The 17,833-nt window shown below is 45.5% G+C and overlaps 1 pseudogene; it reads left to right on the top strand.

Annotated features, from left to right (window-relative positions):
- Positions 1 to 15,178: 15,178 nt before the first annotated feature.
- On the top strand, positions 15,179 to 17,575 carry LOC147095132 (uncharacterized; annotated as a pseudogene).
- Positions 17,576 to 17,833: the final 258 nt, after the last annotated feature.

Here is a 17,833-nt window from a genome sequence, read left to right as displayed (position 1 = left end):
TAGGTCAGTGAGCACAGGGGTGATGGGTAACCGGGACCTGGCGCAAGTTAGTGTAATGATAAATAACATGTCATTCTATAATGTACACTAGGTGGAGCCGTAGAACTGTGTAGAGCTGTATATAGCTATATGTATAAGACTACACTACCCAGCTGTATATATATTAAGACTACATTACCCATGAGGCACTAGGCTACCCACAAGGCAGCAGTCAAGATGGAAGCCTCTACAGATACTGTACCTAGTCCACATGTGCTCAATAAAAGTGTCTAGCAAAAGCTAGCTGTGTTCATAATAAGAATGTCTATTTATTAATGAACATAAGATGGTACCAGGGTGGTGAAGATCTGCTGAAAATTGTGAAAAGCGAAATGGAGAATTTGAAGCCACCAGAGCATTTGAAACTCACAGGAACTTTCGACTACAATTGGCAGACTTTTAAACAACAATTCGAACTCTACATTGCAGCCATCAGATTCGGTACAAAGCCAGACGCAAGGAAGATAGCGTTGCTGCTTACGGTTGCAGGCCCACAGGTGATAGAGGTATCTAATACATTTGTATTTAATCCAGAGGAGAACAGAGAAAAATTAGAAGATGTGCTAAAAAAAATTTGATGCACATTGCTCTCCCAAAAAGAATGAGACCTATGAAAGATACATCTTCTGTTCTCGGACACAGCAGCAAAATGAAACTTTTGATAGCTTTATAACTGATCTGAAACTGAAAGCACGGACATGTAATTTCTCTGAGCTCAAAGCATCCATGATTCGTGACCAGATTGTGTTTGGTATTCATGATAAAAAAAAAGTCAGGGAACGTCTGTTGAGAGAAACCGAACTAAATTTGGAAAATGCGGTGAAAATATGCAAGCCAGCAAGCTAGCTCGAAAGCACGCGAAGACTTTCAGTGAAATCAATAATGATGCGATTGTAATGAGTGATAATGCTGCTGTCGGTGCTGTGTCCTACAAGGGGAAGAAACGTGGGCAGAACAGAAATGAAAAGCCATTGGAGGATGAAATGTTTAATTGTAAACGCTGTGGTTACAAACACCAGTTAAGACAATGCCCAGCGTTTGAAAAAATGTGCACAAAGTGTAATGGAAAGAATCACTTTGCCAAACAATGCTTTTCAAAAGTAAAAACTAAGAAAGGGCAACGAGTTAATGTAATTGAGGACACTGATTTAAGTGAGACATTTTTTGTACGAATGGTGTCATGTGACAATAGCAAAAAGGATACAGAAAATGTGCAGCCCTCAGAAATGGACAATGCTGAACATAAAGTTAATGCAGTAAAAGATGACAAATGGATGATCCCACTGCAGGTAAATGGAGCATTAGTTACCTTGAAACTAGACACTGGGGCAAAAGCAAACTTAATCAGTATGAGTGACATTAACAATATGAAAGAAAAGCCCAAAATACAGAAAAAGTCAGTACTACTGAAGGACTATAATGGACAGAAAATAGATAGCTTAGGTGTATGCAGACTTAAAGTAACAGTCAAAGACAAAGTGCATCATCTCATGTTTTCTGTTGTGGCTGAAAGACTTGATTCGATGCTAGGTGACAAAGCTTGTGAGGACTTAGAACTGGTCAAAAGAGACTACCGTATAAACTGTGCCATAAGCAGACCAGATGACTCAGTGGATTCTGTAGTGAATAATTTCCAGGATGTGTTCAAAGGATTTGGAGTTCTACCATTCACTTACAAGATCCAGCTAAAGGAGGATGCTCAGCCAGTGGTACATGCTCCACGAAGAGTTCCAGCACCCCTGCGTGACCGGCTCAAGAATGAACTGGACAGAATGACCACACTAGGACTCATCAGGAAAGTCGAAGAGCCAACAGACTGGGTTAACTCCATGGTATGTGTAAAGAAAAAGAACAATGATCTAAGGATATGCATGGATCCAAAGGACTTAAATGCAAACATAAAACGAGAACACTACCAGATTCCCAAGCGAGAAGAAATCACCAGTGAAATGTCAGGTGCCAGATACTTTACAAAGCTCGATGCCTCACAAGGATTTTGGCAACTAAAACTGGATGAAGAGAGCACCAAATACTGTACCTTCAACACACCATTTGGCAGGTATTGTTTCCTCAGAACGCCTTTCATGATAATATCTGCATCTGAAATCTTTCACAGAGCGATGAAACACATAATTGAAGGTCTGGAAGGAGTTCAGGTCTATGTTGATGACATCATCATCTGGGGCTCCACACTGAAAGAACACAATGAGAGACTGACTCAAGTGCTACAGAGCATACGCTGGAACGGACTGAAGCTCAACAAAGCCAAGTGTCAGTTTGGCGTCCAGGAAGTCACTTTCCTAGGAGATAATCTATCTGGTAAAGGAATAGAGCCAGATATGGAAAAAGTAAACGCCATACTCAAAATGCCCCGCCCCACTGACAAAAAAGGAGTGCTACACATCATGGGGATGATAAACTTCATTGGAAAGTTCATTCCTAACTAGTCAGCCAAGACAGCCTGCCTGCGAGACCTGCTACATAAAACAAATGAGTTCGCATGGACAGAAAGACATGAACAAGAGTGGATAAACCTCAAAACAGTGCTGACAACCACACCTGTACTCAGCTTCTTTGACCCAACAAAAAGAATCAAAGTGTCAACAGATGCATCAAAAGATGGCCTAGGTGCGGTCTTGCTACAAGCAAAGGTTGAAGATTGGAAGCCTGTTGCCTATGCCTCCAAGTCTATGACTGATACTGAGTGTTGATACGCCCAGATTGAAAAGGAATGTCTAGGCTTGGTAGTTGGACTAGAAGAGTTTCATGGCGACATATATGGACTTCCCACCTTCACAGTTGAGACAGTCCACAGCCCTCTGGTTGCCATCATAAAAAAAACCTGAATGAGATGTCTCCAAGGATTCAACGACTCATGATGAAGCTGCAAAGATATGACTTTGAACTGATCTACACACCAGGCAAATACATAGTGTTAGCAGATGCACTATCCCGAGCACCCACAATGAGTCATGTGAGCTCTACTGAAGAAGACGTGGATGTTCATGTGAGTATGGTCACTGCTGCGCTGCCCGTGTCAGACACAAAATCAAAGCAAATAGCAGAAGAAACAGTAAAAGATACAGTATTACAAACAGTAATAGAGAACATTCATCATGGTTGGCCAAAAGGTTCCTGTCAAAAATATTTTCACATAAGGTCAGAATTGAGTGTCGCAAGTGGACTATTACTAAAACAGAACAGAATAGTCATTCCACAGGCTCTACGTCAAGACATGCTCAAAAGGATTCATGAGGGACACCTTGGAATTGAAAAATGTAAAAGGAGAGCAAGAGACACTGTTTATTGGCCTGGCATAAATAAGGACATTGAGAACATGATAGGCAAATGTGAGACATGTCAGAAACACCAAAACAAACCAGCAAAGGAACCAATGATAGTAGCTGACATACCAAAAGCAGCATGGCAAAAGGTTGGTATGGACCTTTTTCATTTAAATGGTAAAGACTATCTAATAGTGATTGACTACTATTCTAACTATCCTGAGATGGCGCTGCTCTCAAGCACCACAGCAAGCAGTGTCATAATGCATGTGAAATCCATCTTCATCAGACATGGAATTCCCAGGATTGCCATTAGCGACAATGGTCCGTGCTTCAACTGTAAGGAGTGGCAACAGTTTGCAGCACATTATGACTTTCAGCACATCGCATCCAGTCCTTTGTATGCTCAGTCAAATGGTAAGGCAGGGAAAGGTGTTCAAGTTCTCAAGCAGCTACTGAAGAAAGCGACAGAAAGCAAGTCTGATCCTTATCTCGCCCTGCTGAGCTACCGAGCCTCACCTGTAGACTGTGGTTCTTCACCTGCTGAACTACTAATGGGTCGCAAGTTGCGCACCACGCTACCCTGCTGTGCAAAAGAACAGCAAAGTGAGGAACTGAGACAGAGACTTCAACTGTTAAAGCTGAAACAGAAATCATACTATGACAAGTCATCCAAAACTGTAAAACCATTGACAAGGGATGATGTTGTCAGGATTGAGGATCCAGATGCATGGAACAGGAAAGCTACAGTTCTTGAGGAAGTAGGACCAAGGTCATACACTGTTAGAACTGAGGGAGGACAGATTCTCAGGAGGAACCGCCGTTCCCTCCTAAAAATACAAGAGACTATTCAAGACCAGATTGATGACAATACCGCAACTGCATCTTGTCATTCACCGCCAGAACAATCTCATGAAGACACATCAGACTTACCCGTGTTGAGAAGATCCACACGTGAAGTAAAAGAGCCTGATAGACTTCATCTTTGAGTACAATGTAAAGCTTTGAAAATGTGTTGACTGTTTTGAAAATGTTTATGTTTATAGAGCACTAACAAAGTGTTACTGATATTATCTTTATTGTTTTCTTGAAAGTTGATTGATATTGATTTTGTTAAACCTCAAAGAAAGGGGGATGTAATGATCAATAACATGTCATTCTATAGTGGACACTAGGTGGAGCCGTAGAGCTGTGTAGAGCTGTATATAGCTATATGTATAAGACTACACTACCCAGCTGTATATATATTAAGACTACATTACCCATGAGGCACTGGGCTACCCACAAGACAGCAGTCAAGATGGAAGCCTCTACAGATACTGTACCTAGTCCACATGTGCTCGATAAAAGTGTCTAGCAAAAGCTAGCTGTGTTCATAATAAGAATGTCTATTTATTAATGAACATAAGAGTTAGGATGCGGGCAACAGAATTTTGGATGAGCTAAAGTTTCTAAAGGATGGAAAATGGTAGGTCAACCAGGAGAGCATTGGAATAGTCGAGTCTATTGGTGACAGAGGCTTGGATGAGGGTTTCAGCAGTGTTTGAACTGAGGCAGGGTCGGCACTGGGTGGTGTTGCATTGCTGAAAGTAATCGGTCCTGGTGATGGATCGAATATTTTGTCGGAAGTTTATCTCAAGGTTGCGAACACTCTGGTTCAGCTTCAGACAGTTGCCTGGGAGAGGAACGGAGATTGTGCTTGGGACAGAAGAAAATGCATTTGGTCTTCCCAATATTTAGTTGGAGGAATTTTCTGCTCATCCTGCACTGGATATCAGACAAAGCAGTGCGACAAATCAGAGGCAGTGGAGGGGTCGAGAGTGGTGGTGGTGAGGTAGAGCTGGGTGTTGTCAGTTAACATGTGGAACCTGATGTTGTGTTTTCAGAAGATGTTGCCGAGTGGCAGAATATAGACGAGAAGTAGGAGGGGCCAGGGATAGATCCTTGGAGAACACCAGAGGAAATGGTGCGGGAGTGGGAAGAGAAGTCATTGCAGTTGATTCTCTGGCTAAGACAGGAGAAATAAGAATGGAACCGGGCAGGGCAGACCCACCCAGCTGGACAACAGTGGAAACGTGTTGAAGGAGGTTGGTGTGGTCAACCGTATCAAAGCCTGCAGACAGGTCGAGAAGGATGAGGAGGAATAGTTTACCATAATCACAGTCACCTAGGATGTAATTTGTGACTTTGATAAGAGCCATTTCAGTATTGTGGCATGGGCGCGAACCTGATTGGAGGGATTCAAACATGGAGATGCAGGAAAGATGGACAGGGATTTGGGAGGCAACAACATGCTTAAGGAGCCACCGGGGCAGCACGGTGGCATAGTGGTTAGCACTGTTGCCTCACAGCGCCAGGGACACGGTTTCAAATCCGGCCTCGGGCAACTATCTGTGTGGAGTTTGGACATTCTCCCCGTGTTTGCGTGGGTTTACTCCGGGTGCTCTGGTTTCCTCCCACAGTCCAAAGATGTGCAGGTTAGGTTGATTGGCTATGATAAATTGACCCTTAGTGTTAGGGGGATTAAATACGTGGGGTTACGGGGATAGGGTGGGATATGTGTTGGTGTAGGGGTTACGGGGATCGGGTGGGATATGTGTCAGTGCAGGCTCGATGGGCCGAAATGGCCTCTATCTGCACTGTGGGGTTTCTGTGATTTCTGAGTTTGGAGAGGAAAGGGATTTTGGAGATGGGGCGGTAGTTTCCAAGGACAGCGGGGTCAAGAGTGTTCTTTTAAGGTGAGGGGAGATGAAGGCAGATTTGAATGGGAGGGAGACAGTACCTCCTTTAAGATGCTTCTTAAAACCTGCCTCTTTGACCAAGCTTTTGATCACCTCTCCCGCTATCTCCTTCTGTGGTTCGGTGTCAAATTTTGTTTGATAATCGCTCCTGTGAAGCACCTTGTAAAGTTTTACTATGTTAAAGGTGCTATGTAAAAGGAAGTTGTTGTTTATTGATATGTATATCAATATGAGAGTGTTTTGAATTAAGTATCCACAGCATATAACTTAATGTTTTATATGTATACTTCAAATCAGCATTTATATAATTTAAAACATTAAGTATGAAGAAATTGGCCTATCTATAACTCACAACATTAGAAATATAAATCCAAGCTACATATATATAAACAAAAGCAGCCTGTGTACAATGTAACTGGGTAAAATTATCTCCCAACATAGCATATATATCGGCAATGTTTTATTTATAAGCTAACATTGTTAGTGGAAACTATATATATGTGTGTATGTAATTTACTGCAACTTATCTATAAATTGAAATGGCATATCTTAAATTTCAGAAAACAAGTCTAACTTTAAATAGTTGATAAATAATTTAAAACCATGTATGAATTAAAACAGTTTGTACCTATTTAAAGTAGCTTTCTTGTCATCGGAACCAGCCATATTTACACATCATATCCATCATTTCAACCAGCATGTGCCTATCGATGGATATCATCTAATTTCAAAATACATGTTCCAGTGCTTCTTCCTCTTTATATGAGCAGGTTCAAGGCCACGGGACACTGACCGGTTCAATGGGAATAGGAGAGAATGAATGACTTTAAAATGGGGATTCAATCTTCACTTCCTCCAATTAAACCCTACTCTTTCACCCAGCTCAGTTGGTCGCTCTCCCACCTCTGAGTCAGGAGGTCATGGATTTGAGCCCCACTCCAAAGAATTGAGCCCCATAATCCAGGCCAATACTCCCGTGTCACTACTGAGGGAGTGCTGCACTGTCGGAGGCGCCGTCTTTCAGATGAGACATAAAATCCGAGGGCCCCGTCTGCCCCCTCAGGTGGAGGTAAAAGATCCCAGGGCAACTTTTGGACGAAGAGCAGGCGAGTTCTCCCTGGTGTCCTGGACTGATATTCATTCCTCAACCAACATCTGAAACAGATTACCTGTTCATTTATCTCATTGCTGCTTGCTGTGCACACATTGGCTGCCGCATTTCCTACATTACAACAGTAACTAAACTTCAAACGTACTTCATTGGCTGCAAAGCGCTTTGGGGTGTCCTGGGGTTGTGCAAGGCGCAATATAAATGCAAGTTCTTCCTTTCTTTCATCTGAGGACTACATGTGATCTTTCCTCCAAACTTGTTCAACAGTTCCTTACCAAAATATCTCGGGATTCGCTCTGCTTCATATCCTTGGCATCTCAGAGAGATGATCACAGTCTTCAGTCTGTCCGGCATCTCCTCATCCAGTAGAGAGAGCTGGTCTTCCACTGAACTTTGCTCACACAAGCTGACTCTACAGTTCCAACACTGTCGATCCTAGGACAGGACATATTGTCAAGGAAACTTTCTTACTGGTCACCTTCTGAGTTCAGATCTCAGCACGTTTGGTGGATACTACACACTGAACTGGTTACTTTTATATAACAATGTTATGTGACATCTTTATAAATCACTGGGTTAGGCCTCAGCTGGAGAATTGTCTCCATTTCTTGGGCACCACACCTCAGGAAGGATGTCAAGGCCTGGGAGAGGGTGCAGAGGAGATTGGTCATAATGGTATCAGTATGAGGGACTTCATTTATGTGGAGAGCTTGGAGAAGTTGCGATTGTTCACCTTAGAGCAGAGAAGGTGAAGTGGAGATTTAATAGGGGTGTATATAATTACAAGGGGTTTTGATGGATTAAATGAGGAGAAACTGTTTCCACTGGCAGGAGCGTCGGTTACCAGAAGAAACAAATTTAAGATAATAGGCAAAAGAACCAGAGGGGAGATGATGAGAATTGTTTTTACACAGCGAGTTCTTATGATCTGAAATTCACTGCTTGAAAGGGCAGTGGAAGTAGATCCAATAGCATTAAATTAAATTAAATTAAATTAAACTTATAAAAGGGAATTGGAGAAATACTATAGAGTTATGGAGAAATAGCAGGGGAGTGGGAATAATTGGAGAGCTCTTTCAAAGAGCTGGCACAGGCACGATGGGCCAAATAAAAAAGGCTGAGGGGTGACCTAATAGAGGTCTTTAACATTATGAAAGGTTTTGATAGAGTGGACACAGAGAAAATGTTTCCACTTGTTGGGAAGAGCATAACTAGAGGCCATCAATGTAAGATAGTCACCAAGAAATCCAATGGGGAATTCAGAAGAAACTTCTTTATCCAAAGAGTGGTGAGAATGTGGAACTCGCTACCACGGGGAGTGGTTGAAGTGAATGGACCACCCGTTGGTCCATTACTCTCTTTCTCCTGGCTGCCTCATTCTGCATTATCCAGAGCCTGTCTGCAGTCCATGTTTACCGCCATTACACACACTTCGCATGCTCGGAACTCAGGCGGGTCCTGCACCTGCGCGCTGGGCTCCTGTAGTCTGGGTGCGGCACATTCTCCCCCACGGGGAATGCTGGGTAAATACCCTGCCATTGTAAGTCCACATTAGTGAATAGAACAGGTTTACTAGGATTGCATTGAGCACTGAAGCATGTTCATTCTGTCAGTTAGAGTGTATTTCTGATGATCTTAATAATCCCTGTGACTGGGCTGGAGATTAATATTCTGTATAAATATTGAATAAATCAGCTTTGTTTCAAACACAGTTTGTCGAATATTTGATTTCTCCATGATAAGAGGAGACTAATTGAAGTCCTGTTACTGACTGTTCATTTTTGGCCCCTTTCTTACTCTAATTTATATCACTTCTGACGTTGTTCACTCCCTAGCACATCTAACCCCAAGCTTGTTCCGTTTGAGTTCATGGCTTGTGGGTGTCATGGACTGACCTGTAGTGTCTCACTTTACACTCATCTGAAGTTCCTTTGAACAACCCCTTTACTGAACTGTCTTGCATAAGATTTGAAATCCGTTATACTGCATCATTTAACCCTTTTTGGTCCGGTCTTGTTGATTTAATCTCTTGTGACTAACATACCTTGCACTATTTCTTTAATGGAGATATTTGTTTCAAATACTTCCTTTATCGGGTCTTTAGCTCCCTCATTGAGCCCTGTCACTAATCCTTGCTTAGGGTTAGGGCTGGGTGTCAGGGGTTGGCGTTAGGAGCAGGGTTTAGGGGTAGGATGTTAGGCTTACGAGATAGTGATTATCTATAGAAACTACTATTCACAACGCCAGTGTCTCTGGAAACTCCTTTTTCATTTCATGTTTTTTAACCTCATGCAGGCAAATCGCAAAACAGCCTCATGAATTGTTCATTCAAGGAACCTTCTTTCTGGCCCGAATGTGATTTCCTCTCTTCTTTCACACCTCTACATTTCCCACAGATTTTGCGACAAGACCATGCGGATCCAGGTGTGACCCCAAGGCTTTGTCACTGTGACATGGTGGTAACGTTTCCTTGTTTCACATCTCCATACACATACCATCTCCTTACACATCCCCTTTCTACATAATTGCAGCAGACACGGGAAAGGACGTGAGGCTCTTTAAAATACATCAACATTTCATAGCAGCAAAGGTTACACTGGGACAAATGTTCAGTCATTTTCCGTGACAAGCACGCTGGCCCCGCCCCCACACAGAGCGGGGTCCCCAGGCCCCGCCCCCACACAGAGCGGGTTCCCCAGGCCCCGCCCCCACACAGAGCGGGTTCCCCAGGCCGCGCCCTCACACAGAGCGGGGCTTCCCTAGGCCCCGCCTCCACACAGAGCGGGTTCCCCAGGCCCCGCCTCCACACAGAGCGGGTTCCCCAGGCCCCGCCCCCATACAGAGCGGTTTCCGCAGGCCCCGCCCCCACACAGAGAGCGCGTTCCACAGGCCCCGCCCCCACACAGAGAGCGGGTTCCACAGGCCCCGCCCCCACACAGAGCGGGTCCCACAGGCCCCGCCCCCACACAGAGCGGGTAGCCCAGGCCCCGCCCCCACACAGAGAACGGGTTCCCCAGGCCCCGCCCCCACACAGAGCGGCTTCCCCAGGCCACGCCCCCACACAGAGCGGGTTCCCCAGGCCCCGCCCCCATACAGAGCGGGTTACGCAGGTCCCGCGCCCCCACACAGAGAGCGGGTTCCACAGGCCCCGCGCCCCCACACAGAGAGCGGGTTCCACAGGCCCCGCCCCCACACAGAGCGGGTCCCCCAGGCCCCGCCCACACACAGAGCGGGTACCACAGGCCCCGCCCCCACACAGAGAACGGGTTCCCCAGGCCCCGCTCCCACACAGAGCGGGTTCCCCAGGCCCCGCTACCACACAGAGCGGGTTCCACAGGCCACGCCCGCACACCGAGCGGCCTCCCCAGGCCACGCCCCCACACAGAGAGGGTTCCCCAGGCCCCGCCCCCACACAGAGCGGCTTCCCCAGGCTCCGCCCCCACACAGGGCAGGTGCCCTCTGGGTCAGGACATAAAGAGACTGCACGCTCATCCTCCTCCCATTGAATGGGGCAGATATTTAAAGGGACACGGACTCCGCTTTCTGTGCATGTTTATTTTTAAAGGGACCGTCTCATTTATCCTGGAGTGTCCGAGGACATCACTAACAGAGCTGCCATTAACAGTCGCTCCCTTCTGTACTGTGCAGTGATTGTAAACCTGTCTGTTTCAGTGACTTGAGCCTTTCGAAAATGTCTCACTATTTTTGAAGCTCCATTTGACTTGCTTGTTTAATGATGAAAGATTTCAGAATTTTGCAGAGTGATGAAGGTTTCGTTTAAATGTGGAGTGATATTTCTTTCTAAATATTATGTTCGAATCCCCCCTCCTCCACTTTAAACCACTCTGCTCTACTGACTGGGAAGGTCCCACATTCAACACTCGATCTGTGTTGTTAATTAATCTCAAGGCAGCTGTTCAGGGGCTATAATTGGCCTCAGTACCGCTGGGCTAACTAAGAGTAAAAAACAGCCAGTGACCATGCACTTGATGACGATCCAGTGACCTCAACTTGGAAGTGTATGGATGTCAATTGAGGGCAGGATTGGACTCGGCTCTGATGCCGGCCACAGTGGAAATCCTGCTGACATTCACTGTGTTGGCTGATGCTGAAACTATGGAGATTAACTAATGTTTGTGGAATTGCACCCAGCCAGATTCAGCTTCTGCTGGAGTTAAAGAGAGGAATAAAATCCCAGACAGTGCAATGAATTTTGTTGTTAGACAGTAAGGATGGAGGGAGAGTATGTAGAATGGGGGATTTACAGTTTAGGAGAGACAGTAGGGGACAGAATCGTCTATAGAAACTAGATTTGTCTGTTCTGAATTTATATCCTGTTGTAAACACCTTTTACAGTGTATTAGAAGAGGAGGATTTGCTGTGATCAAGGCTGGGAAGTCAACATCCAGGACTATTCAATATTCAGGAAGGACAGGGAAAAAGGAAAAGGAGGTGGGGTAGCATTGCTAGTTAAAGAGAAGCTTAACACAATAGTAAGGAAGGATATTAGCTCTGATGATGTGGAATCTATATGGGTCGAGCTGAGAAATACTAAGGGGCAGGTAACGTTAGTGGGAGTTGTATACAGACCCTCAACAGTAATGCTGAGGTTGGGGTGGCATTAAAGGGGAAATTAGAGATGCGTGCAATAAGGGCACAGCAGTTATCATGGGTGACTTTAATCTACATATAGATTGGGCTAACCAAATTAGTAACAATAATGTGGAGGAGGAATTCCTAGCATCTATATGGGTTGGTTTCCTGGACCAATATGACGAGGAACCAACTAGAGATCAGGCCATCTTAGACTGGGTATTATGTAATGAGAAAGGATTAATTAGCAATCTTGTTGTGTGATGCCCCTTGGGGATGAGCGATCATAATTTGATAGAATACTTCATTAAGATGGAGAGTGAAGCAGTTGACTTAGAGACTAGTATCCTGAATTTAAATAAAGGAAACTATGATGGTATGAGGCGTGAGTTGGCTAGGATGGATTGGGGAGCATTCCTTAAAGGATTGATGGTGGATAGGCAATGGCAAATATTTAAAGATGGCATGGATGAACTACAGAATTTGTTCATCCCTGTTTGGCATAAAAATAAAACAAAAAGGGTGACTCAACCGTGGCTAAAAAGGGAAATTAGGGATAGCATAAGATCCAAGAAGAGGACATATAAATTGGCCAGAAAAAGCAGCAAACCGGAGGATTGGGAGCAGTTTAGGATTCAGCAAAGGAGGAAAAAGGGATTCATTAAGAGGGGGAGAATAGAATATGAGAGTAAGCTTGCAGGAAACATAAAAACTGACTGTAAAAGCTTCTCTAGATATGTGAAGAGAAAAAATTGGTGAAGTCAAGCGTAGGTCCCTTGCAGTCAGAATCAGGGGAATTAATAATGGGGAACAAAGAAATGGCAGACCAATTAAATACATACTTTGGTTCTGTTTTCACAAAGGAGGACACAAATAACCTCCCAGAGATGTTGGGGAACATAGGGTCTAATGAGAGGGACGAATTGAATGAAATCAGTATTTGTAGGGAAATGGTGTTAGGGAAATTGACGGGATTGAAGGCCGATAAATCCCCAGGGCCTGATAATCTAAATCCTCAGGTACTTAAGGAAGTGGCCCTAGAAATAGTAAATGCATTGCTGGTCATCTTCCAAAATTCTATAGACTCTGGAACAGTTCCCATGGATTGGACGGTAGCTAATGTAACCCCACTATTTAAAATAGGTGGTAGAGAGAAAACGGGGAATTTTAGACTGGTAAGCCTGACATTGGCAATGGGGGAAATGTTAGAGTCCATTATAAAAGATGTAATAGCAGAGCACTTGGGAAACAGTGACAGTTGGGAAACAGTGACAGCATCAGACAAAGTCAACATGGATTTACAAAAGGTAAATCATGCTTGACTAATCTACTGAAATTTTTTGAGGATGTAACTGGTAGAATAGATAAGGGAGAACCAGTGGGTGGGGTGTATTTGGACTTTCAGAATGCTTTCGATAAGGTCCCGCAAAAGAGATTGGCATGCAAATTTAAAGCACATGGGATTAGGGGTAAGGTACTGACTTGGATAGAGAACTGGTTGGCAGACAGGGCTAGTGGGGTGCCGCAGTGATCGGTGCTAGGATCCCAGCTATTCACAATATATATAAATGATCTCGACGAGGGAACTAGATGTAATATCTCCAAGTTTGCAGATGACACAAAGCTGGGTGGGCGTGTGTGCTGTCAGGAGGATGCTGAGAAACTCCAGTATGATTTGGACAGGTTGGGTGATTGGGCAGATGCATGCAGATGCAGTATAATGTGGATAAATGGGAGGTTATCCACTTTGGTGGCAGAAACAGGAAAACAGATTATTATTGGAACACCAATAGATTGGGAAAAGGGGAAATGCAATGAGACCTGTGTGTCCATGTGCACCAGTCGCGGAAGGTAAGCATGCAGGTGCAGCAGGTGGTTAAGAAGGCAAGTGGTATGTTGGCCTTCATAGCAAGAGGATTCGAGTACAGGAGTAAGGATGTCTTGCTGCAGTTGTACAGGGCCTTGGTGAGACCACACCTTAAGTATTGTATGCAGTTTTGGTCACCTTATCGGAGGAAGGATGTTCTTGCCATGGAGGGAGTGCAGGGAAGATTCACCAGACTGATACCTGGGATAGCAGGAATGACGTATGAAGAGAGATTGGGTCGATTGGGCTTATACTCACTGGAGTTTAGAAGAATGAGAGGGGATCTCATTGAAACTTATACAATACTAACACGACTAGACAGACTCGATGCAGGAAGGATGTTCCTACTGGCAGGGGAGTCCAGAACCAGAGGGCACTGTTTAAGGATAAGGGGTAAGCCATTTAGGACTGAGATGAGGAGGAATCTCTTTACAAATAGAGTGGTGAACCTGTGGAATTCTCTACCACAGAAGGCAGTTGAGGCCAACTCATTAAATATATTCAAGGAGGAGTTAGATATATTTCTTAAGTCTAAAGGGATCAAGGGATATGGGGAGAAAGCAGGGACAGGGTACTGAATTTGGATGATCAGCCATGATATCATTAAATGGCAGAACAGGCTCGAGGGGCCGAATGGCCTACTGCTGCTCATATCTTCGATGTTTATACAAACATCGCATCAAGATCTGACAGAGTCACCGGATTCATCAGGATCATCTGCCTTTGGATATAGAAAGGAATAGCACCAATCACAGTGGGGAGAAACAGGGCACATGCTCTGTGTGTGGATCCACCTTCAACCAATCGTCCACCCTGTGAGACTGGTGCGCCCACCTGAAGCAACAGTGTAAAGACTGTGGGAATAGTTGCAGTTGGCCATCTGAGGTGGAAACTCATGGATACAGTCGCACCGGGGAGAGGCCATTCATCAGCTGAGCATGGAAAGAGAGTCATTTGCTCATCTCACCTGCTACAACGCCAGCATGTTCATAATTATGAGAATCTGTTCACTGCTCTGAATGTGAAAAGGGATTCAATCGATCATCCCATTTACTGACACACCAGCACAGTCACTCCGCAGAGAGATGGTTTAGATACTTCGCATGTGGGAAGGGATTGACTCCGTTTTCTCAACAGTTGACTCTCCAGAATGTCCACATTGCGAACAGTTGCTTTATGTACTCTGACTGTGAGAAAAGCTTTCAAAATCAAAGCAGCTGATGCACGAACAGCCCATTGATACTGTGTGTGGGATCAAATTCACCCCAAATGCCGAGACTCCACTGAGTTCACATGTGACCGCAGGCGGCTGGATTCTGTTGTTAATCACATCCAGGACTGAACCATGGCAGAGTGCACTTGGGTTTCTGTGTGAATTATTGCTGAATTTTCTCTTAATCGGATCACAGAAAACATTTCCATTCACGAATTGGGGCTTTCAATGGCGGGACTATTCCCCAGCATGGCCCGCGAGGGCAGAATGTGCCCTATCCACACAGGTGGAGCCCAGCGCGCAGGCGCAGTGCATGCCTGTATTTGGAGTATGCGCAGTGTGACCGTGATCAGGGAGTGCGGGACGCGGACAGCGGCTTCAGACGATTGCGCCGATTACGAATCAGCGGGGCGCAGTGAGGTAACCCACTCGGCGGGTGTTTTTCTTATAACTACCTGGTGTAGGCCGCAAGCCCCGAATAAGAACCTACAGGTTCCGCGTTTGGAACTCCGCGGCTTTTTCCCGGTAACAGTCCCTGCTTAACGGTCGCCAGCTTTGTAAAGGAAAGCTGCTCGGTTCAGTCTGCCGCCATAACAACAGAAAATGCTGGAAAAACTCAGCAGGTCAGGCAACATCCATAGACAGAAATTTGAGTTGACGTTTCGGGTCGACCCCTTCTTCAAAACTGGAGTCTGCCGCCATCTTGATTCATCGAGCGATGGAGAGCACGCGCGGCCATATTTGTAAGGGAACATGGAGCAGTCAGGGCTTCAGGGTCCGAGTGCCCAGGAGAGAAAAGCATTGATCATTGATTTTATTCTCCCTCTGCACACAGGGGCTTTCTCACCATCTCTCCTGAAGGCGCTGGGAAGGGCCGGATTACGGTTTGCAGCCCACATAATTGTAACAAAAGGGCCCCAAATTTCGTCCCCTTGTGCTCAGAACAGATCACCGAGACCAGTCCTAGTTCAATAAGGAGTGCAGAAGGAGTTCACGTGAAAGGACAGCGACCTGGAACGTTAACTCTGTCTCTCCCTCCATAGATGCTGCCTGAGTATTTCTAACAGTGTCTGCTTTTACATCAGTTTTCTAGCTGCCACAGTATTTTACTTTTGTACAAGTGTAGAACTGAACCCAGCCAGAGTTGGTGATGAAAACTGGTAGCGGAGGACAAACAACCTTGAGACGTGCAATGTGTTTGAATTTTAGAATAGGGAGGAGGGACAATGTGTGGGATGGGAATTTACAGCTTTGGAGGAATGAGAGGAAAGAATGTTCCATAGAAACTAGAATTGTCTGTTCTGAATTTCTGTCCTGTACTTAAACTGATGACTTTATTAAACTCGTTTTACAGGGTATTAGAAAGGGAGGATTTGCAGACGGGAAACTCAAACCAAACATCACGTCAAGATCTGACAGAGTCACTCGATTCATGAGGACCTGATTATCGTCGTCCTTTGAATGTGGAAGGAGAAATGTTGGTCGGTTCTGTCTGTGGGAAAAGATTTCAAACTTCAGTGTGACTGGAAAAACACTGAGACAAACACACCCGAGTGAGAGTGTTCCAGTGCACTGACTGGAAAGAGCTTTAAGCAGTTACACAGTCTGAAAAAATATCACAGCTTTCACTGTGGGGAGGAACCTTACACTTGTTCGGTGTGTGGATGAGGCTTCAACCGATCGTCCAACCTGGAGAGACACAAGGACACCCAAACCACGGAGAAACCGTGGAAATGTGGGGACTGTGGGAAGGGATTCAATTACCCGTCTGAGCTGGAAACTCATCGACGCACTGACACTGGGGAGAGGCCGTTCACCTGCTCTGAGTGTGGGAAGGGATTCACTCAGTCATCCGCCCTGCTGACACACCAGCGAGTTCACAGTGGGGAGAAACCCTTCACCTGCTCTGAGTGTGGGAAGGGATTCACTCTGTCATCCAGCCTGCTGATACACCAGCGAGTTCACACTGGGGACAGACCGTTCACCTGCTCTGAGTGTGGGAAGGGATTCGCTCAGTCATCCAACCTGCTGAAACACCAGCGAGTTCACACTGGGGAGAGGCCATTCACCTGCTCTCAGTGTGGGAAGGGATTCCCTCGGTCATCCGACCTGCTGACACACCAGCGAGTTCACACTGGGGAGAGGCCGTTCAGCTGCTCCGTGTGTGGGAAGGGATTCATTCAGTCATCCACCCTGCTGAAACACCAGCGAATTCACACTGGGGAGAGGATGTTCACCTGCTCCATGTGTGGGAAGGGATTCATTCAGTCCTCCACCCTGCTGATACACCAGCGAGTTCAAACTGGGGAGAGGCCATTCACCTGCTCTCAGTGTGGGAAGGGATTCCCTTCGTCATCCAGACTGCTGACACACCAGCGAGTTCACACTGGGGAGAGACCGTTCACTTGCTCCAAGTGTGGGAAGGGATTCACTGAGTCATTCCGGCTTGTAACTCACCAGCGACTTCACTTTGGGGAGAGACCGTTCACCTGCTCCGCTTGTGGGAAAGGATTCACTGAGTCATTCCAGCTTGTAACTCATCAGCGAGTTCACACTGGGGAGAGGCCATTCACCTGCTCTGGGTGTGGGAAAGGATACACTCAGTCATCCGACCTGCTCAGGCACCAGCGAGTTCACACTGGGGAGAGGCCGTTCACCTGCTCTCACTGTGGGAAGGGATTCACTCGGTCATCCAACTTGCTGAGACACCAGCAATTTCACAAGTGACTGCAGGTGTTGGATTCTGCTGTTGTTGCTGCTGCTAATGACATCCAGGACTGAATCATTTTCTTCCTGACAGCTGGAGTTTGTTTCTGCTGATGTTAATAACAACTATAAGTGGGCTGGTGTTTAATATTTTGATATTTCAAATAACACGTGTGTTGATATTTGATGCCTCCAAGATAAGAGGAGACTAATTGATGTCCTATTACTGACTGTTCCATTTTTGGGCCTTTTCTCCTTTCGAACTCTAGATTATTTCAG

This window comes from Somniosus microcephalus, unplaced genomic scaffold, assembly GCF_052327205.1.
Source record: "Somniosus microcephalus isolate GS21.2 unplaced genomic scaffold, FLI_Smic_1.0 unresolved_chr1, whole genome shotgun sequence".
Classification (NCBI taxonomy): Eukaryota; Metazoa; Chordata; class Chondrichthyes; order Squaliformes; family Somniosidae; genus Somniosus; species Somniosus microcephalus.
The sequence above is the reverse complement of the archived record's forward strand: the minus strand, read 5'-3'. Positions and strand labels throughout refer to the sequence as shown.